Source organism: Suncus etruscus, chromosome 1 (genome assembly GCF_024139225.1).
Source record: "Suncus etruscus isolate mSunEtr1 chromosome 1, mSunEtr1.pri.cur, whole genome shotgun sequence".
Classification (NCBI taxonomy): Eukaryota; Metazoa; Chordata; class Mammalia; order Eulipotyphla; family Soricidae; genus Suncus; species Suncus etruscus.
This window is the reverse complement of record NC_064848.1, coordinates 24,821,505-24,845,373: the sequence shown is the minus strand read 5'-3', so window position 1 is coordinate 24,845,373 and position 23,869 is coordinate 24,821,505.

The window sequence follows — 23,869 nt, the reverse complement described above, 5'->3', positions numbered from 1 at the left end:
TTTCTGGGCCCGGAGAGATAGCACAGCGGTGTTTGCCTTGCAAGCAGCCGATCCAGGACCTAAGGTGGTTGGTTTGAATCCGGTGTCCCATATGGTCCCCCGTGCCTGCCAGGAGCTATTTCTGAGCAGACAGCCAGGAGTAACCCCTGAATACCGCCGGGTGTGGCCCAAAAACCAAAAAAAAAAAAGATTTTTTTCTTTATTTTAGATATCTTAAAAATACTCTTAATGCCAGAAACACTAAAGATTACCTAATAGCATTATTTCATTAGTTCTGAACCAAATCTATAAATCCCCTTAGTGGCTCTGAAGAATTTTCTGCCCTATTCCACCTTCCTAGGCAGAAGAAAGAAAATTCCAAACCACTTGTCTGCTCCCGTTTGTTCTGCAATCTCTTGACTCTGATTCTATTTTTTTTTTTTTTTTTTTTGGTTTTTGGGTCACACCCGGCAGCGCTCAGGGGTTACTCCTGGCTTCATGCTCAGAAATCGCTCCTGGCAGGCTTGGGGGACCATATGGGATGCCAGAATTCGAACCGATGACCTTGTGCATGAAAGGCAAATGCCTTACCTTCATGCCATCTCTCCGGCCCCTTGATTCTATTTTTCTTCGATAAAGGACAATTTTAACATTAAATCCAGCAGTCCATGTTTTATTTCTTCCTCTCATAGAGGAGAAAGAGCTATAGATTCCCATGCAGAGCAAGTCAAACTTTAATCCTCTGTATTTAGAATTCCACACAAACAACAGTACCTGAAATCTTAGTAAAAGATTTCTCTAATGAGCTACAGGAAATTTGTTTTTTTATCCCCCTATTTTTTTTTCAGCAACAGTGTTCAAGGCATGATTCTAGCATGATACCATAATCCTTGTGTCTAAATTCTGTTGGCTTTTGGGAAAAATTATCTTTGATTATAGTTTTGTAAGTGAAATTGGGTTTTATTTGAAACAAAGAACTGAGGATGCAACTGGGACTGTGAAAATGTTCTTTTTTTCCTGTTTTTCACTGACTTTTTTTTTTTTTTGGGTCACACCCAGCAGCGCTCAGGGGTTACTCCTGGCTTCAGGCTCAGAAATCGCTCCTGGCAGGCTCGGGGGACCATATGGGATGCCGGGATTTGAACCGATGACCTTCTGCATGAAAGGCAAATGCCTTACCTTCATGCTATCTCTCCGGCCCCTTTTTCACTGAATTTTAACTGTTCCATGTGTCTATATTTAAAGAATCACAAAAGACTGTTTCCAGATAGTCAATGATGTTGCTTAATCTTAAAAATAAAAATACTTAAAATTGTCTTATAAAAATAATCAAGAGAATCTAAAAGTAGAAATAAGTAAACATCAGGGCCGTTGAGGTGGTGCTAGAGGTAAGGTGCCTGCCTTGCAAGCGCTAGCCTAGGACAGACTGCAGTTCAATCCCCTGGTGTCCCATATGGTCCCCCCCAAGCCAGTGGCGATTTCTGAGCACTTAGCCAGGAGTAACCCCTGAGCATCAAACGGTTGTGGCCTGAAAAACCAAAAAAAAAAAAAAAAAAAAAAAAGAAAAGAAATAAGTAAACTTCAAACTAAAATATCAGGGCTGAAAAACTTGGTAGGCAAAATTGAAACCTCACTGGAAAGCCTCATGAACAGAGTAATAGCAGCTGAAGACAGAATTAGTGAGTTGGAAGATGAGATGCATAACAACTCTGTGCAACAGAAGAGATTGGAAGAACTTTAAAACCAATGATTAAATGATGAAAAAAAATCTTCAAAGAATGTGAATAGATGAAAATAGGAATCGGAATAAATGCAATAGAAACAACATAAGAATAATTTGAGGCCCAGGAAAAAATAAAGAATCAACAATAAAGGACATAGTTCCAGAAAAACTTCCATAGCTAAAGAGTGTATGCAACCAAATCCTGCATGCTTGAAGAGTGCCAGCTAAAAGAGATCCAAAGAAAAACACCCCAAAGAACATCCTAGTCACAATGAAATACCACAGATAGGGATAGAATACTTAATGCAGCATAATGAAAAATGGAAATTACATATGAAGGAGTATTCTTAAGATTTACATCAGATTTGTCACAAGCAACCCTGTGAAGGACATTGGCAGCCATGGGATACAGTGACAAAACTCAACAAAATGAATGTTTTGCCAAGAGTATTTCATCCAGACAGAATTCCATTTAGGTTTGAATAAAGGGTACACAGCTTCACAGATCAACAACAGCTCAGGAATTTTGTAGACTCAACCCCAATCTTAAAAGAAGAACTAAAAAGTCTAATATAAGGCAAGACAGACCAAACAAACACACCAAACACCTTAAAAATATGACACCTATCCCAAAACAACTATATCTCTCAATTAAATGGACTAAAAATACTAGTTAAAAGACACAGTGGCAAATTGGATCAAAATGTTAAATCCAATGTTTTATTGTCTACAAGAAACACATATGAATTGTCAGAACAAACATAGACTTAAAGTCAAAGGTTGAAAAACGATTATTCAAGCAAAGAACTCCTTTAAAAAGGCTGGGGTGACCATACTTTTATAAGAAGACACAAATTTAAGACTTAAAAAGGTTATAAAGGACAGATATGGACATTTCTTATAAATCAAAAGATATTTGCACCAGAAAGAAATCACACTTCTAAATGTATATGCACCCGATGTAGGGCCAGAAAAAATATTTAAAACAATTGCTGAAAGATTTGAAGAAAGACATCAATAGCAACACAATAATAGTAAGAAACTTCAACACTGCACTTTCACCCCTTGAAAGGTCAACTAGACTAAAACATAACAAGAATATACTATCACTATGAGGTCTAAAAGGACCAGCTCATGGTATGAAACTCACCACAAAGAGTGGTGAGTGCACTTAGAAAAATAACTACACTGACAAATATCATGACAATGTTAGTAAGTGAGAGAAATAGAATGCCTGTCTTGAATACAGGTGGGGGAGGGAGGAGAAAATGGGGACATTGGTGATGGGAATATTTTACTGGTGAAGGGGAATATTCTTTTTATGACTGAAACCCAAATATGAACATGTTTGTAATCATGGTGATTAAATAAAGATATTCAAAAAGTGAATATACTATCTGAAGTAAGAAATATAAAACAATGACTTAGTAGACATATAAAAGACTCACTATCCCCAGAAAATTGAATGCACATTTTTCTCCAGTGCAGATGGATCATTCCCCAGGATAGATCACATACTATGCCATAAAACATACCTCCATAAAATCAAGGATAGAAATTATTAAAAAATATCTTCTCAGATCATCATGCACTTAAATTACAAGTGAATCACAAACAAACACAGAGAAAACATTAACACTTAGAAATTAAACTGTTGACTACTAAATAACCAGTAGGTCAGATATTAAAGTGTAAATGAAAAGATTCCTGGAAACAAATGTGAATAAAGGCACAAATAATCTAGTAGATGCAAAGATAAACAAATGGGACTACATTAAACTAAAAAGCTTCTGCACTTCAAAGGAACCAGTGAGGTGGGAATGCCATCTGGTCCAGCCTTTATGGAAAACAATATTGAGATTCTTTATAAAATTGGAAATTAAACTCCCATATGACTCAGCTATACCACTCCTAGGGATCTACCCTAAGAACACAAAAACGCAATACAGGAGTCCCTTCCTCACATCTATATTCATTGCAGCACCATTTACAATAGCCAAACTCTGGAAACAACCAAGATGCTCTTCAATAGATGAATGGCTAAAGAAACTGTGGTACATACACAATGGAATATTATGCAGCCGTCAGGAGAGATGAAGTCGTGAAATTTTCCTATACATGGATGTACATAGAAACTGTTATGCTGAATGAAATAAGCCAGAGGGGGTGGGAAGAGAAGAGAGAGAGAGAGAGAGAGAGAGAGAGAGAGAGAGAGAGAGAGAGAATAATATCACTGATCTATGGGTTTTAAGAAAAATAAAAGACATTATTCTTATAATGCCCAGAGATGAGGGTCGGAAGGACTGGCTCACAATATGAAGCTCTCACCACAAAGAGTGGTGAGTGAAAAAAAAAAGAGTGGTGAGTGTGCAGTTAGAAAAATAACTACACTAACAACTACCATGACAATGTTAATGAGTGAGAGAAGTAGAATGCCTGTCTCTAATATAAGCAGGAAGTGGGGGAGAAGATAGATCAGGGGCATTGGTAGTGAGAATGTTGCACTGGTGAAGGGGGGTGTTCTTTGTATGTTTGAAACCCAACTACAATCATGTTTATAATCACGGTGTTTAAATAAAGAAAAACAGAAGACATATGGTAATACTATCCAGAGACAATAGAGAAGATGGCCTGGAGAACTAGTCCATGATATAAAGCTTGCCGCAAAGAGCAGTGAGTATAATTAGAGCACTAGCTGCACTGACAACTACTATGACAATGCTGGTGAGATAGAGAAACAAAATGCCTGGCCCAGAAATCAACCGGGTGAGGAAGGGAAATGGGGATATTGATGACAGGAAAATTGTGCTCATAAAGGGTGGTATACATTCTATGACTGAAACCCAAATATGAATATTTCTGTAATCACAGTCTTAAAAAATGAAATTATTAAAAATTTAAAGCTATAAATATCTTTGTAACTCTCAATGCTATAAATTAAAAGTTTTAATTAAAATGGCCAAAAATCCCAACAACACATAAAAAGAACAGACTTTGAAGATAACATATTTTTTGAAAATGAATAACAATGATAAACACAACAAAAAGGCAATACCCAGATTTCTATAAAAATTATAGTTCTTGGGGCCGGTGCAACAGCACAGCAGTAGGAGCAGTAGGGCGTTTGCCTTGCATGCAGCCGATCCAGGATGGCCCACCAACCAGGAGTAACTCCTGAGCATCACAGGGTGTGGCCCAAAAGAGCAAAAAAAAAAAATAGATAAATAGTTCTCAGTGATATCTGAATGAATGAATGAATGAATAAATGAATGAATGAATGACTTAGCTATAGGGTACTAAGATTATATTTGAAACCCAATACTTCCTTTAGCAAGTCATCTTTTTTTAATTTAATGTGTTGATACACTCACTGGGGAGTTGGGATATAACCAGCAGTGCTGTGAGAGCTATTTCTAGTTCTGTGCTCAGGAATGAACCCTGGTAGTGTTCAAGAATTCAAAGCAGACTTCTGGCAGCCACAGTCACATGCAAGGCAAGTGCCTTACCTCCTGTTTCACTCTAGCAAGTTCACTCTTCTTTTCTAAGATCTTCTACAGGTTCAGACAGCCCCTAATGTGGAATGTGGGAACTCCAAATGCTCCAAAGAGAGCTCTGAAGCAGAATTGTAGGAGTAATGATTCCTACAGGTAAATGTCCCCAGAATTTATGTAGCTTAATCCAACATCGGTAATCCTCCAATTATCTCTCACATAACAATGGTGTTCTTTTTTATGGGTGTGACAGTAGTGCCGGAGAGACCTGGGGCCACTCCTAGTAAAACTGGAGCTGGCCCGGCAGTTTCTGCCTAGACACTGGTGGTTTGGTGAACCTGTGACAAGGTCCTGGGGCTATAACCCAGGAACTCACACATGGTAACCACAAGCTCTACCACTTGAACTATTTCCCAAATCTAGTATTGTTCATCTCTGATTTACTTACTCAGTTATATTATTGTCTTTGTTCATAAGCATTCTACAGTAGTTTAGAAAGCCATTTTCTTCTGGAAATAACAGGTCCAGTTTTTTCTTTTTCTTTTTCTTTTTTTTTTTTTTTTTTTTTTTGGTTTTTGGGCCACACCCTGCAGTGCTCAGGGGTTACTCCTGGCTGTCTGCTCAGAAATAGCTCCTGGCAGGCACGGGGGACCATATGGGACACCGGGATTCGAACCAACCACCTTTGGTCCTGGATTGGCTGCTTGCAAGGCAAATGCCGCTGTGCTATCTCTCTGGGCCCAGGTCCAGTTTTTTCATCTAGAACGCTCACTTTACCATTCTTGGCCTGGGTGCTTCAAGGCAAAGTTCTATTCTCAGTTCTAATAATAAACAGAAGTCTGTGACTGGGTTAAAATGTTATTAACAGGTAAGAAGCAATGAGAGAAGACCTAGCATTTATTCTCTGCCCTGCATGGCTTAAGCCCATTAACTGCAGCAAGAGAGATTGTTTAAGACCCAGCCCTAAACATGAAAGCAGAACTAGAATGTGAGACGAACAACTATTGTCTGAGGCCTTAGAAATTGTTAGTGCTCCTACAGGTGACTTGGTAGGTAGTAAGCATATTTCTGGACTTTTTTTTGTTTTTAACTGAGTTATAAATCTCACCCCCACCTTTTATTTATTTATTTATTTTTTGCATAAACCAGTTTGAGTTTAACTTTTCCATCACTTGCTTCTCAGAGGAGCTTGTTAGACTCAACATGGGAACAGAAGGGGGAATAAGCCTAAATGGGCATAAATCACACTATGACACACTATGAACAGGTCCCTCAAAACCTTCACCAAACAAGCAGAAAATGGTGGGATATCCATGTTGGACTAAATTGGCCAGGCTTTTATATTTCTGTTGTCTATTACAAAACGTATTTTGTGCCAGGAAGGGTATAAATTTAAGCAAGGTGATTTTAAAATTGAGACCAAGTCTGTGAAGTTAATAGTATAGAAAGTATCCTCAAACTTTTTAAACAGGAGGCCAGTTCACTGTCCCTCAGCTTGTTGGAGGGCCAGACTATAGTTTTAAAAATATCATGAACAACAGTGGCCCTCAGGTGGTAGTTTGAAAACCCTTGCCAAAGACTGAGAGGAGTAAAAAGACAGAGAGAAGGAGGGAAGTCAGAGAGTGTGGCATACATCCCACATTATGTGCACTGTGGCCCACGAGAAATTGGGTGCTAAGCAGGACAGACAGCAGTGGCAAAAAAAAACAAACAAAAAAAAAAACAGACATGTCAGAAAAATGGCCTCCATAGACCATAGTTTGAAGACCCCTAGTATAAAGCAATCTAATGACCATATTCCCTACCCTGAAAAGGAATGTAAGCAATCTTTCTCCATGTCTTCAATTCCTTCAATAGCAGATTATTAAAAATAGTTCATGATTATTTCCATGGTCCTTTTATGCTCTTTTATGCTCTTTGTACATGCAATGAAATGATTGACTTGGGAGGAGATTTGAATTTTGACCCACACCTGGTAGTACTTAGGAGTCATTCCCTTAATACTCAGGGATCATTCTGAGCACTGCTTAGGGACCATGAAGTGCTAGAGATTAAACTCAGGCTGTCTGCCTGCAATGCATGCCCTCAACTTATTGAGCTATCTTTCTGTCTAGTACCTAAATTATTACATTTTAAACACATTCGTAATAAGGCCTATGAGGTTATACCATCAGTTGGATCTTTAAAGCACTGCTCATATTTTAATTTTGCATAAATTTTATAGTATGAGTATGTAAAATACGGTTCCAAAATCAGGACTCCTCTTGTTGATGGTTGGGTTTAGGCATCTCTTGCAGGAAAAAAAAGAAAGGACAATGTGTGTTGTCATATGTAAAAATATAGACTCCTGTAAAATCACTCTTTACTTTTTCTTTTCTCCTATCACCTTTTAATTAGCACAAGTACCCTTAATCACACAATTTAATTAGTACAAGTACCCTTAATTTTGTCAACCCTGCCCCTCAGACAATTTATGTTAAATTCTGGCTACTTAGGTGATTTATGTTAAATTCTGTCTAATAAAAATAGCTCACAGGAATAGAACAGCAAGAGAGAGCAGCATGAGAGCAACAGCAAATGAGAAACCATAAAGTTGGAAGAAGACAGTTAGAACCAAGAGGCTACTCAAAACCTGGGGCCCTTTTTGTTTTTCACCTTCTCTCATAACTCGGTCTGTTTCTTTCTCATGGGACTCCCCTTGCTGCTAACTCATCCATACCAGGGTCAACACGAACAGGAGCAATGAGTACTGCAAACTGCAGGATAAAAGCAAGCTGCAGGCGTCAGTCATCATCCCAGAGAATCCAATGAGCCAAAGTTCCCCACAATTGTGCCTTCAGTGAGGGAACCATTAGAGGATACACATTCAAGGGCCAGAGCAATAGTACGGAAGGGTAGAAAGTGTGCCATGCTTACAGCTATCCTGGTTCAATCTCTGGCTTCCCATATGATCCCTTAAGCCTTTCAGAAGTAATTCCTGAGTCCAGAGCCAGAAGTAACCCCTAAGTATGGTGCCTAGGTGTGCCCCACCTGGAAAAAAAAAAAGCAAAAGAATAAAAACCACTTCAGTATTTAAGTATTCACAAGGCCCCCATGGAGGAGGCATGCACCCTTAGAGGAAATTTTTTTTATTTAATGGTTTGTCTTTTCATCTTAATGTTAGATCATTTCACTGATTATATTTTTGTACTATTATCTGGCCCCACAGTAATTTTCTATAAAATAAAACATCAGTTTAATGAGCCTGAGCCCTGACCTAGTATGCTTGCCTTGCATACAGCTGACCCAGATTCAATTCCTGGCACCCTAACCTCACCAGAACCCCACGAGAAATGATTCCCTGAATCTCATCAGAAGTGATTTCCGAGTGCAAAGACAGGAGTAAGCCCTGAGCATTGCCAGGTAAGACATTTGTTTAGCAATAAAAGTAATCTTATGGGGCTGGAGAGATAGCATGGAAGTAAACCGTTTGCCTTGCATGCAGAAGGTGGGTGGTTCAATTCCCGGCATCCCATATGGTCCCCTGAGTCTGCCAGGAGTGATTTCTGAGCATAGAGCCAGGAGTAACCCTTGAGCACTGCCGGGTGTGACCCAAAAACCAAAAAATAAAAATAAAAAATAAATAAATAAAGCAATCTTATATTTGCAAAGAACTTCACAGTTCATAGAAGTCTTCTTTGGTGCATAACTGTTTTTGTAAAAGGCTTACAAAGGAAAATGTACAAATAAGTCTCTTTTTGAAGCCTATTCAGTGAGAAATATTCTAAAAAGCATAAATCCTTCTTCCTAAAAAGTGAAGAAACACAGACAATTTGTATCTTTTACATCCAAGTTATCACATTAAGGTCTGCATTCCAGTGTACTAGAGTAACTTACTGAAAAAAATTAAAATATTAAATTTTAATCTTATTTATTAAATAAATTAACTAAGATCTAATTCATCTCTTACTTGGCTCAGTACCTCTCCTTTTTCTGGTTCCACTTCAACAAATAAACTAGAAGAGTAGGATATTGAAATTTATTTCCACAGTGCAGCACATATGATTTAGAAAGTGGTTGATAAAATCTGCAAGGGATATGATTAAAGTCAGATTTCAAGGTCCAATGCTTGAAGTCAAGTGGAATTTTAATTTTATTTGATTCTATCATTAACATCATCATTAGTATAGTACTGTGAATTACATTATTGTTTTTTAATTAAAATATTTATTTAAGCACATGTTTGTTGTTGGGTTTCAGTCATAAAAATGTATACCCCCCCCATTGGCCAGTGCAACATTCCCACCACCAATGCCCCTCAACTCCTGCCTCCTCCACCCCCTGCCTCTCTTCTAGACAGGCATTCTATTTCTCTCACTCACTACCATTGTTATGATAATTGTTAATGTAGTCATTTCTCTAACTGCACTCACCATTCTTTGTGGAAAGTTTCATATCATAGCCAGGTTTTTTCAAACCTAATCTCTATTGTGCTGAGTATTATTATCATACTATCTTTTATTTTTCTTAAATCCCACAGGTGAGTGAGACTATTCTGTGTGTCTCTCTCTCTGACTCATTTCACTCAGCATAATAATTTTATGTTCATCCATGTATAGAAAAATTTCATGACTTCATTTTTATCCTGATGGCTAATATATGTACCACAGTTTCTTTAGCTACTCATCTGTTGTTGGTCATCTGGGTTGTTTCCAGATTCTGGCTATTGTAAATAGAGTTGCAATGAACATAGGCATATAGAGGGCATTTTTGTATTGTGTTTTTGTGTTCCTAGGTATATCCTAGGTTGGTATAACTGGATTATATAGGAGCTCAATTTACAGTGTTTTGAGGGATATCATCTTGTTTTCCAGAAAGGCTGGACTAGACAACATTCCCACCAGCAGTGAATGAGAGTTCATTTCTCCCCACATCCATGCAAGAACTGATTGTTCTTGTTCTTTGTGATGTGCCAGTCTCTGTGGCATGAGATGGTACCTCATTGTGTTTTGATTTGCATTTCCCTAATGATTAGTGATGTGTAGCATTTTTTCATTTGCCTTTTGGCCATATGTATATCTTTTTTGAGGAGATGTCTGGTAATTTCTTCTCTCCACTTTTTGATAGGGTAAAATGTTTTTGTTATTGTTGTTGTTAAATTCTATCAGTACCTTGTATATCTTAGATGTTAGCCCCTTATCTGATAGGTATTGGGTTACAATGTTGTTAATAATAGTTTTCCATGTACAAAATTCCATCACCATACCCATCATTTGTATGTTCATCATCTCCCCCATTGCCCACTCTCTTTGATCACTGCCTCCTATACACAAACTCAGTTGGTGGACCAGTTCTTCCACTATGCTGCCTTTTTTGCTATCTTGTTTATCATTATCTTTGAGTGGATTTTTGTTGGGTTTTTGTTTGTTTGTTTAATTTGGGGCCACACCCAGCTATGCTCAGATCTTTCTCCTGGCTCAGGGGAAGCTATATGATGGCTGGGTGGCAAGTAAAATTGTTCTATCCCTGTACTATCATTCTGACTGCTCAAGTGGATTTTTAAAATCCATTCAACAACCATACAGAAGTTTTTCCTTTAAAAACAGTCCTGATTTGAATAGAATGTATATGTTATAGGAAGTTCCAGAAAATATTAGACTTTGAACCAGAGAATGGTTTAATTTAAATGCTTTTGGTTGCTAACTTCTCTGCAAATTAATTATGGAGAAACTGTGTTTTGATTTCATATCATACCCATGGTTCTTTAAGAGCCTCAATATTTTTGTTCCTGTTGATAGCAATAAAGCAATGACACTTTGCAGCTCCCTTCAACAAAGAATGTTCCCACTGTGATTTGCTGGAGCCTTAGGGAAAATAAGCTCAACACACTGTCAGAAAGATTATCTAATGTTTTCACAGAGTACAAGCTGTTTACTCTTTGAGGCTTTAAAGTAAAATCTCCTGAGAATATACTCTAAAAGTTTCTCAGATGCTCTATAAGAAAAATGAACTCACTAAATAATTCCATGCTTCATATCTTCATTCTAAAATCATCTAATATTATCTTGTAATGAAAGAAAAGGCAAAATAATACTTCTTCAATGATATAAGCCCTTTAGAAATTAGGGGTACTGATCTAGCATATCTAAACAGACCCATCACAATTAAGGAAATAAAAATGGTCATCAAAAGTCTTCCCCAAAACAAAAGCCCAGACCCAGATGATTCACTAACTAATTCTTTCAAACCTTTCAAGAGGACCTATTATCAATCCTTTACAGGCTCTTTTAGGAATTAAAGAAACAGAAACACACCCAAATAGATTTTTATGAAGTTAAGATCACCTGAAACCAAAAACAGACAGATATGCTGCAAAAAAAGAAAACTACAAATAAATATCTCTGATGAACACATATGCAAAGATCCTCAACAAAATCCTAGCAAATAGGATCCAATGCCTCATTAAGAATGTCAAACACCCATGACCAAGTAGGTTTCATTCCAGAGATGCAAGGATGGTTTAACATACACAAATTAATCAACATAATAAGCCATATCAACAAAAGAAAAAAGAAAAACCATATGAACATATCAATAGATGCAGAAAAACATTTTAGAGGTCCAACACCCATCCATGATAAAAACATTAAACTAGATGGGAATGGAAGGAACTTTTTTACTGTAGTCAAGGCCATTTATCACAACCCCATGGCAAATATTATATCAATGGAGATAAACAAAAAGCCTTTCCTCTAAAATCTGGTACAAAAAAAAAAGCAGTCCCCTCTCTTATTTAATATAGTACTGGAAATACTTGCCATAGCAATTAGCAAGAAAAAAATATCAAGGGAATACAGATAGAAAAGAAATCAAGCTCTCACTGTTTGCAGATGGCATAATACTATATTTAGAAAACCCTGAAAACTCTACCAAAAAGTTTCTAGAAACAGATTCATATTGCAAAGTGACAGGCTACAAAATTAACATGCAAAAATTAATGGCCTTCTTATACACAAATAATGATAGAGAAAAAATATACATAAAAAATCCCATTCACATTAGTGCCACAAAAACTCAAATACCTTGAATTCAGCTTAACTAAAGAGGTGAAAGACCTATACAAAGAAAATTACAAAACACTGCTTCAAGAAATAAAAAAAAGAACACAAGGTAATGGAGATACATACCCTGTTCATGAACTGAGAGGATTATATTATTAAAATGGCAATACTACCCAAAGCATTGTACAGATGTAATGCAATTTCTCTAAGAATACCCATCACATTCTTCAAAGAAGTAGATTAAACAGTACTGAAATTTATTTGGAATAATAAACATCCACAAATAGATAAAGCAACCCTGAGTAAAAAGAAGATGGGAGGCATCACTTTCCCCCAATTTTAAACTGTATTACAAAGCAATAGTCATTATAACAGCATGATACTTGAATAAAGACAGACCCTCAGATAGGTGGAATGCACTTGATTATTCAGAGAATGTTCCTCATACAAAAAAAAAATCTATTAATCTTTGATAAAGGGTCAGGAAACACAAAATAGAGCAAGAAAAGCCTCTTTAATAAGTGGTGTTGGAACAACTGGTCAGTCACATGCAAAAAAATGAATTCAGACCTCCACCTAACACCTTGCATGAAGTAGATTAAAGACCTTAAAATCAGACCAGGAACCATAAAGTATATGGAAGAACACGTAAGGAAAACACTCCATGACATTGAGACTAAAAACATCTTCAAGGAGGAAACACAACTGTCCAAACAAGTAGAAGCAGATATAAACAAATGGGACTATATTAAACTGAGAGGATTCTGTACCTCAAAAGAAATAGTGACTAGGATACAAAGGTTGCCCACAGAATGGCAGAAGACAGAACTTAACAAGAAAAAAACATCTAACCTCATCAAAATATAAGGAAAGGGAATGAACAGACACTTCCACAAAGAAGATATACATATGGCCAAAAGGCACATGAAAAAAATGCTCCACATCACTAATCATCAGGGAAATACAAATCAAAACAGCAATAAGGTACTATCTTATGCCACAGAGACTGGCACACACACAAAGAACAAAAACAATCAATGCTGGTGGGGATGTGGAGAGAAAAGAATTCTCATCACTGCTGATGGGATGCTGTCTAGTCCAGCCTTTCTGGAAAATAAGATGGATATTCCTCACAACACTGAAAATTTAGCTCCCCTATGATCCAGCTATACCACTCCTAGGGATATAACCTAGAAACACAAAAACACAATACAAAAATGTCCTTTTATGCCTATGTTCATTGCAGCTCTATTTACAATAGACAGAATTTGGAAACAATTCAGATGACCAACAACAAATGAGTGTCTAAAGAAACTGTGGTACATCAACACAATGAAATACTATGAAGCCATTAGGAAAAATGAAGTAATGAAATTTTCCTATACATGGATAGACATAGAAACTATTACGCTGAGTGAAAATAGTCAGAGGAAGAGAGATAGACACAGAATAGTCTCACTCATCTGTGGGATTTAAGAAAAATAAAAGACATGATTGTAATAATACTCAGAGACGATAGAGATGAGGGCCAGAAGGACCGGCCCACAATATGAAGCTTACCACAAAGAGTGATGAGTGTAGTTAAAGAAATAACTACACTAACAACTACCATGATAATGGTAGTGAGTGAGAGAAATAGAATACCTGTCTTAACAACCAGCAGTTTGAGAGAGGAAGGAGATGAGTGGCATTGCCAGTGAGAAGGTTGCACTGGTGAAAGGGGTGTACTTTTTAAGACTGAAACCCATCTACAAACATGTTTGTAATCATGGTGCTTAATCAAATATATTATCAAAAAAAAAAGAAAGTTAGGGGTACAAAGGTCTATCACTGTAAACTTTTATTTTCTACCTGCTAAAGACACAAAATAGAGGGCAATGCTAATACTGTTATTATAATATTATGTTTCTATATAGTTTCATCAATATTTACCTAATACTAGCCAGAGGTCTATCAACTAATTCCAGCTCACTGTTTGATTTTAAATTTTTTTTTTTTTTTTTTTTTTTTTTTTTTTTGGTTTTTGGGCCACACCCGGCGGTGCTCAGGGATTACTCCTGGCTGTCTGCTCAGAAATAGCTCCTGGCAGGCATGGGGGACCATATGGGACACCGGGATTCGAACCAACCACCTTTGGTCCTGGATCAGCTGCTTGCAAGGCAAACGCCGCTGTGCTATCTCTCCAGGTCCTTGTTTTTAAATTAAAAAAAAAAATACTTACATTTCAGTTTTATTTTTCTATATTCGGGCCCGGAGAGATAGCACAGCGGCGTTTGCCTTGCAAGCAGCCGATCCAGGACCAAAGGTGGTTGGTTCGAATCCCGGTGTCCCATATGGTCCCCGTGCCTGCCAGGAGCTATTTCTGAGCTATTTCGGTTACTCCTAACCCCTGAGCATCGCTGGGTGTGGCCCAAAAACCAAAAAAAAACAAAAAAACAAAAAAACATATTTTTCTATATTCTACTAATTTATTATTTATTTTATCATTTTAAACAATTTAATGTTCTATGTAACTTGTATTGATAATATATGTTAATAGAGTCTGCAATAACTTTTCTAAGAATTTTTATTTGTATTTGAAATAATTGTGGTGAAGAAAATCAATAGAAAAAGTAACATTTTTATAAGAATTATATATAAATTTCTTATTTCAGCTTAAAATATACAGTTTAATTGCTGTTTTCATGTTAAACTATTCTTATTTTGTCAAAGTCTATTTTGGGAACTCACAAAGCATAAGGCATTTCTTTTCTTTTTGGGGGGCCACACCCAGTGACACTCAGGGGATACTCCTGGCTATGCACTCAGAAATAACTCCTGGTTTGGGAGACCATCTGGGACCCCAGGGGATTGAACCGTGGTCCTTCCTAGGTCAGCACATGCAAGGCAAACATCCTACCACTTGTGCCACTGCTCTGGCCCATCATCAAGCATTTCTATATCGATCTTGACAAAATAAGTTTACTAACTCCTATATTAGGCAGATCATGGATAAATGATAAATCATAAAAGAAAATTATTTTTGCCTTATGGAATTTGTCATTAAGGTTATATCACATCTAACTACTGTAAATTTACCAGAGAAGAAAACAATACTATTACTTTCAGAAAGTAACTGGGAAATGTTATTCTATGCCCACAAGGCAAAGGAAGAATATTGTCACAAGGACATGGGATGTCTCGGGTCAATGATATAACTAAAACTATATAGCCCTTACCTTGTGTGTTTGAGGCCAGGGGATCAATCTCCAAAGCCACAGTCATACAAATAAAGGAAAAATTAATTTGCAATTATTTCAGTTTGGGCATGGTGGTGGTGATGACAGTGATACAGTAGTATTGCATCTTAGACATTACTTCATGTTACTGTAAATTAAGATAACCTCAAATAAACAATCTCAGCACACTCCATACAGAGTTGACTGAATGAGATCTATGGCTCACTATAAAGTCCATGAACTACAGATTTCTTCCCACTGGGGAAAGCTGACCAGGAAGACAAACTCTCTCTCTCTCTCTCTCTCTCTCTCTCTCTCTCTCTCTCTCTCTTTAATAATTTATATATTTACAGGTCGTGGTTAAAATCATGTTCATAATTGGGTTTCAGTCATAGAATGAACACTCCTTCACCAGTGCAACTTTTCTATTTCTCTCCTTCCCCAATCCCTACCTGTCTTCAGGACAGACATTCTATTTTCTCTCTCACTATCATGGTCATGGTAGTATCAATGCAGTTCTAATCTCATTCACCATTCTTTGTAGTGAGCTGCATATAATGGGCTCGTCCTTTTGGCTCACCTCTCTATTATCTCTGGGTATTATTACCATATCTTTATTTTTCTTATATCCCACAGATAAGTGAGATTATTCTATGTCTGTCTCTCTCCCTCTGATTTATTTTATTCAGTGTAATAGTCTTTATGTCTGTTCATATATGGGAGCTCATTTCCAGTTTAATTTGAAATAATCATATTGATTTCCAGAAAGGCTGGACTAGATGGCATTCCCACCATCAGTGAATGAGAGATAAACAAATGGGATTACATTAAATTGAGAAGCTTCTGCAATTCAAAGGAAACAGTGATTAAAGTAAAAAGGTCACCAATACAATGGGAGAAACTATTCATGCAACACCCATCAGATAAGGGGATAATATCTAAGATATACAAGGTACTGACAGAACTTAATAAGAAAATAAAGTCTAACCCCATCAAAAAATGAGAACTGAATAGACACTTTTTCAAAGTGTCCTCTATGGCCAGAGGGACATGAAAAAGTCCTCCACATCACTAATCATCAGGGAGATGTAAATCAAAATAACAATAAGATATCATCTCATGCCACAAAGACTGGCACATATCACAAAGAAAAGGAACAATCAGTACTGGCGTAGATGTTGGAAGAAATGAACACTCATTTGCTGCTGGAAAATGCATTGTAGTCCAGCCATTTTGGAAAACAATGTGGACATTCCTTTAAAAAGTGGACATTGATCTCACATATCAGCTATACCATTTCTAGGGATATAACCTAGGAACACAAAAACACAATAGAATAATGCCCTCTGCATGCCTATGTTCATAGCCAAAATCTGGAATCAACCCAGATGCCCAACAGCAGATGAGTGGCTAAAGAAACTGTGGTACATCTATACAATGGAATACTATGTAGCTGCTAAAAGAAATGAAGTTACATTTTACTTATACATAAATTTGCTTATACATAGATAGATTTGGAGACTATTATGTTGAGTGAAAAAAGTCAGAGAGAGACATAATCACTAAATAGCCTTACTCATCTGTGGTATTTAAAAATAATAAAAGGCAGTATAATAATAATAACACCCAGAGACAATAAAAAATGAGGGTTGGTCCTTCCATGCCATGTTACAAGCATGACAACAAGCTTATAACAAAGAGTGGTAAGTGCAGTTAGAGAAATAACTATACTAACACAGTGGTCCTCAAACTTTTTAAACAGGGGGCCAGTTCACTGTCCCTCAGACTGCTGGATGGCTAACTATAGTAAAAACAAAAACTATGAACAAATTACTGTGCACACTGCATATATCTTATTTTGAAGTGAAGAAACAAAACGAGAACAAATACAATATGTGGCCCACAGGCCATAGTTTGAGGACCCCTATCATGACAAAGATAAATACAATTCCTTTTTCAAATACAGGCAGGTGGTTGGGAGAGATAGGATATGAGGGAATATGGTGGCTGGAAAGTTGCACTGGTGAAGGGGTGTGTGTATTTTATGGCTGAAACACAATTACAATTATATTTGTAACCATTGTGCTTAAAAAATAAATTATTAAAAAAAAACTCTCTTCACTCTTACGTTCATTGCAGCTCTATTTACAATAGCCAGAATCTGGAAACAACCCAGCTGCCCAACAACAGATGAGTGGCTAAAGAAACTATGGTACATCGAAACAATGGAATACTATGAAGCTGTCAGGAAAAAATAAAACCATGAAATTTTCCTATACATGGATGGACATGGAAACTATTATGCTGAGTGAAGTGAGATATCTCTCTGGAGAGAAATAGACACAGAATAGTTCTCACTTATCTGTGGGATTTAAGAAAAATAAAAGTCATTATTGTAATAATACCCAGAGACAATAGACACGAGGGCTGAAAGGACCTGCCCATGATATGAAGCTTACCACAAAGAATGATGAGTGCAGTTAGAAAAATAACTACACTAACAACTATCATAACAATGATAATGAGTGAGAGAAATAGAATTCCTGGGGCTGGGAAGGTGGCGCTAGAGGTAAGGTGTCTGCCTTGCAAGTGCTACCGTAGGACGGACCGTGGTTCGATCCCCCGGCGTCCCATATGGTCCTTCCCAAGCCAGGAGCGATTTCTGAGCTCATAGCCAGGAGTAACCCCTGAGCGTCAAACGGGTATGGCCCAAAAAAAAAAAAAAAAAAAAAAAGAAATAGAATTCCTGCTTGAAGACAGACAGGGATTGGGGCAAGATGGACATGGGGGCATGGTGGCGGGAAGATTGCACTGGTGAAGAGAGGGTGTAGTTTTTTTTATGACAAATCTAACTACAAACGTGTTTGTAATCATGGTGCTTAAATAAAGATATTGTTAGAAAAAAGAGAGAAAAAAAGAAAAGAAACAAAATAAATATGGAAGTGTTTTGAGTCACTGCAAACTCTACTCAGGGCTTCGTCCTGGATCTGTGTTCAGGCATCACTTTTGGTAGTATCACTTTATGGGACCATATATAGTGGCCAAGTATTGGAAGGATATTGACCTCATGCAAGGCAAGTTCTTTAACATACACTATCTCTTTTGTCCCTCTATTTTAATTTTTTTTTTGTTTTTTTTTTTGGGGGGGGTCATACCCGGCAGCGCTCAGGGGTTACTCTTGGCTCTATGCTCAGAAATTGCTCCTGGCAGGCTCGGGGGACCATATGGGATGCCAGGATTCAAACCACCGTCCTTCTGCCTGCAAGGCAAATGCACTACCTCCATGCTATCTCTCTGGCCCTCTATTTTAATTTTTCAATGAAGCCTCAACACCAAGTCCTGTAGCAGCTGCACAAGCTTACATTCTGACCAGTTTTGTACCAAGTTTCTTCACATCTCACAAACATTTCTGATATAGGTTATTCTCACTGATATTTCATTGTGACATTACTTTGCATTTTCCTAAAAAAATAATATCAAACTTCCTTCATGTGTTTTAGATTCCTCTGTATGATTTCTTAATTGTTACCATTTGTTTCTTTGTTTGGAAGTGGATATGCTCAGGAGCTACATTGGACTCAGTGATCATGGGTCACTCCCAAAAGTGCTTCAGGGACCAGAGAGAAAACCCTGAACTAGAAGTACATGCAAAGCCTGCACTTCAGTTTGACACATCTATCCCATTTAAGTGTCTACCCCCAAACCCGAAAGACATAATTTTAAAATATATATGCATACCTATCTTCACTGCAGCAAATTGTATATTATCAAATATATGGAGGAAACTCTCCAGTTATAGGTGAATGAATAAAAAAATAGATATACAAAATGGAATACTGTGCAATGACAAAAATATAAAGCTATGGAGTTTATAGCAACTTAGATGGGATTGGAGGGGTCTGCTAATATAAATAATCTAGAGGCAGGACAGATACAAGATGATCTCATTCATCTGTGTTATTTAGAGAAATAAATCAAAGGTATGGATGATATCAAATCAATAATAAAACTTGGGGACTGGAATACAGACCTGAGAGTGCCAGATTTATGGGGAGGTTGAGAGGGGAGTTGAGTGGAAGTAACAAGGGAGCATGGGAAGAGGGTAACATGGTGATAGTAAGAGAGGTGACAACATGTACTCAAACTGTTAATCAGTGAAGAATGTGACTATGAGTAAGAAGGAACATTGTACCAGATGTGATGTAAAAACTGGGATTGAGGTTACTTTACTTTATTGGCAGGGGTATACAATAACTTTGTGCCTCAATACCAAAATTTGAAAACTATTGTAAGCCTATTACTTACACTTGGTGTGGGGGGGGTCACACCCGGCAGCACTCAGGGATTACTCCTGGCTCTATGCTCAGAGTCGCTCCTGGCAGGCTCGGGGGACCATGTAGGATGCCGGGATTCGAACCACTGCCCTTCTGCATGCAAAGTAAACGCCTTACCTCCATGCTATTTCTCCGACCCCCTATATATATTTGTTTTGTTTTGTTTTGTTTTGTTTTGTTTTGTTTTGGGGGCCACACCCATTTGATGCTCAGGGGTTACTCCTGGCTAAGCACTCAGAAATCGCCCCTGGCTTGGGGGGACCGTATGGGACGCCAGGGGATAGAACCGCGGTCCTTCCTTGCTACCGCTTGCAAGGCAGACACCTTACCTCTAGCGCCACCTCGTCAGACCCTCTCCGGCCCCCTATTACCTACAATTCTTTAAAGGTTCTCTTTGACTCATTAGTAAGCACATCTAGACACAAACTTTTATTTTGGGAAAACCTTGTGGTTTGTGTTTCAGTTTCGTTAGCTGTAGTCTTTTTAGGTTTTCTATTTCCTCCTGAGTAAAATTTGGGTGGTTTCTGAATCTAAAAGTGAATCCACTTCTACTTGCTTAATTTAGTGAAATAAAGTTGTTCACAATTGTCTCTAATTTTTATTTTTGTTGTATCTGATGTAACTACTCCTTTTTTATTTCCTATCTTATTAATGTATTTTCTGATTTAAGTGAGGAAAATAGACCCATACCCACATTTCAAATAGGCTAACTTAAAGAAGGAAGAGAGCAGAGAGCAGGTGTTCCACGGAACAGCTGAGTCTAGACTATATGACATAACTGTAGAATGAATTTGATATGACCTTTCTTTTGGATATCCAAAAGTATAGTCTTGCTTTGTAATCTTGATAACCTGGGAATATCCTCAAAAATGTGTTCATGTCCTTGAGATGTTCCAGACTATGCTTTGCAAAATAACATGCTTTGGAATTTCTACTTCTGTACTCTCCTGCCAGCTGCCTGCAAATGCCCTGACCACCATGAGATATTCTATAAAATGGAGCTCTTGACTTTGTTCTGAAAGAACTCAACTAGGTTTGCTAGTATAACTGTTTTCTTCTCAAGACACAATTTTTTTTGGTAGCTCTTGATGGAAATTTCTGTAATTGTTTTCTTCCTGAGCTAGTTAAGGGTTTGGTGATCTTATTTACTTATTTGAAAAAAACAGCTCTTGGTTTTCTTTATTTTTTTTGTTTTTTTCTTTTTGTTTATTTTTGGGGGTCACACCCAGTAGCGCTTGGGGTTACTCCTGCTCTATGCTCAGAAATCACCCCTGGCAGGCTCGGGGGACCACATGGGATGCTTGGATTTGAACCACCTTCCTTCTGCATGCAAGGCAAACACCCTATCTCCATGCTATCTCTCTTGCCCTGATTTTCTTGATGTTTTGTATTGTATTTTAAATTCTATTTGTTCATTCTGCTTTTATTTTTATTATTCCTTATCTATTCTCTTCTGATTTGTTAAGAAATTACATTCTACATGGGACTATCTAATCACAGTCTCGAGGTTGGAAGGACTCCTTTCTGGGTGGTTTCTTTCTGAGATTGCTGATAGTAGAATAAAAAGTTCTATCCTTAAACAATGACAAAGAGATTAACTGATTACCTAACATCTTATAAGGTCACTAATTGTATACATTAGGCATCCACTCTCAATACTTAACTTCTTCCTCAAAGCCCTTCAAATATGGTCCTTTGGAGAATTAGATGTCACCATATGCATCTGAAGGAGGAAACACAAAAATATTCAATAGTAACACATATGAGAGATGGGTTTCAAATTGTGTATTCCAACCATGGCGTCTTTCCATTTGCCAGAGTACAAACCACAATGTCAATAAAGAAGAGAGAGAGGAAAAGAGAAAGTGAGTGAGTGAAGTGAAATGCCTGACTCAGAGGCAACTGGAGAGCATTGGTGGGAGGGGAGAGGGCATAGACTGGGTGAGAGGGAAACATTGAGGTGGTGGGAAATGTATACTGGTGAAGGTTGTTATATATAGTATATATATTTTACTTATACAATATATAACTTAATCATTAACAACTTTATCTGTGAAAAAAACTATTATGAGCATCCTTGTAACCATGGTATTTAAATTTAAAAAATAGTTACGTTGACTCCAAGGTATTTGAGTTTCTGTGGAACTATTGTGAATGGTATTTTTTATATTTAAATGACAAATTTTTATTAGAATATATATCAGAAAATCTTACACAGTGATAATTATGGTACACAACGGCAAATCTTACACAGTGATATTTAAGGTACACGGTGACAATAAATGAGGGCCCTTCCACCACCAGTGTTGTCCTCCCTTCATTCCTGTTCCCAAGCATATATCCCTTATCTCCCTCCTTTATCCCCCAGAATGCTAGTGCATCTAAAAGCATATATGTTAACACTAATGTAAACCTTTTTTTTTTTTGAATGGTATTTTTTAAGGTAATTTTTGTTTTGTTTTGTTTTTTTGTTTTTGGGTCATACCCGGCAGCGCTCAGGGGTTCCTCCTGGCTCCAGGCTCAGTAATTGCTCCTGGCAGGCTCGGGGGACCATATGGGACTAATGACCTTCTGCATAAAAGGCAAATGCCCTACCTCTATGCTACGTCTCTGGCCCCTTAAGGTCAATTTCTTCTCGATCATTTTTTGTTTATAAGACCATTAATTTTTGTGCATTGATTTTGTAGCCTGCCACTTTCCTATATGAATCTATGTTTCTAGAAGCTTTTTTGATAGTCTTTAGGGTTTTCTAAATATAGTATTATGTCATCTGCAAACAGTGAGAGCTTGGCTTTTTCCTTTCCTATCTGAATGCTCTTGATATCTGTTTCTTGCTAATTGCTATGGCAAGTACTTGCAGTACTATATAAAATAGGAGTGAAAAGAGGGGGACAGCCTTGTTTTGTACCAGATTTTAGAGGAAAGGCCTTTTGTTTATCTCCATTAAGCAAAAATATTTGCCAGAGGCTTATAGTAAATGGCCTTGACTATATTTAAAAAGTTCCTTCTGGGCCCGGAGAGATAGCACAGTGGCGTTTGCCTTGGAAGCAGCCAATCCAGGACCACAGGTGGTTGGTTAGAATCCCGGTGTCCCATATGGTCCCCCGTGCCTGCCAGGAGCTATTTCTGAGCAGACAGCCAGGAGTAACCCCTGAGAACCGCTGGGTGTGGCCCAAAAACCAAAAAAAAAGAAAAATGTTCCTTCCATTCCCATCTTGTTTAATGCTTTTTATCATGAACAGGTATTGGACCTCTTCAAATATTTTTTCTGCATTTATTGATATGGTCAAGTGGTTTGTTTTTTTTTTTTGTTGATATGGTATATTATGTTGATTGATTTATGTATGTTAAACCATCCTTGCATCTCTGGAATGAAACTGACTTGGTCATGATCTTCTTGATGAGGCATTGGATCCTATTTGCCAGAATTTTGTTGAGGATCTTTTCATCTGTATTCATCAGATATATTTGTAGTTTTCTCTTTTTTTTGTAGCATCTCTGTCTGCTTTTGGTATCAGAGTGATGTTAGCTTCATAAAAACTCTTTGGGAGTCTTTCTACTTCTTCTATTTCCTGGAAGAGCCTGAAAAGGATTGGTAGTAGGTCCTCTTAAAAAGTTTGAAAGAGGGGGGCCGGAGATATAGCACAGCGGTGTTTGCCTTGCAAGCAGCCAATCCAGGACCTAAGGTGGTTGGTTCAAATCCCGGTGTCCCATATAGTCCCCCGTGCCTGCCAGGAGCTATTTCTGAGCAGATAGCCAGGAGTAACCCCTGAGCACCGCCGGGTGTGACCCAAAAACCAAAAAAAAAAAAAAAAAAAAAAAAAAAAAAGTTTGAAAGAGGTGCCGGAGAGATAGCATGGAGGTAAGGTGTTTGCCTTTAATACAGAAGGTCAGCGGTTCGAATTCTGGCATCCCATATGGTCCCCCAGGAGCAATTTCTGAGCGTAGAGCCAGGAGTAACCCCTGAGTACTGCTGGGTGTGACCTCAAAAAAAAAAAAAAACGTTTGGAAGAATTTGTTAGTGAATATATCTGGGCCTTTTGGGAAGACTTTCAATTACCATTTTAATTTTCTCAATAGTGAA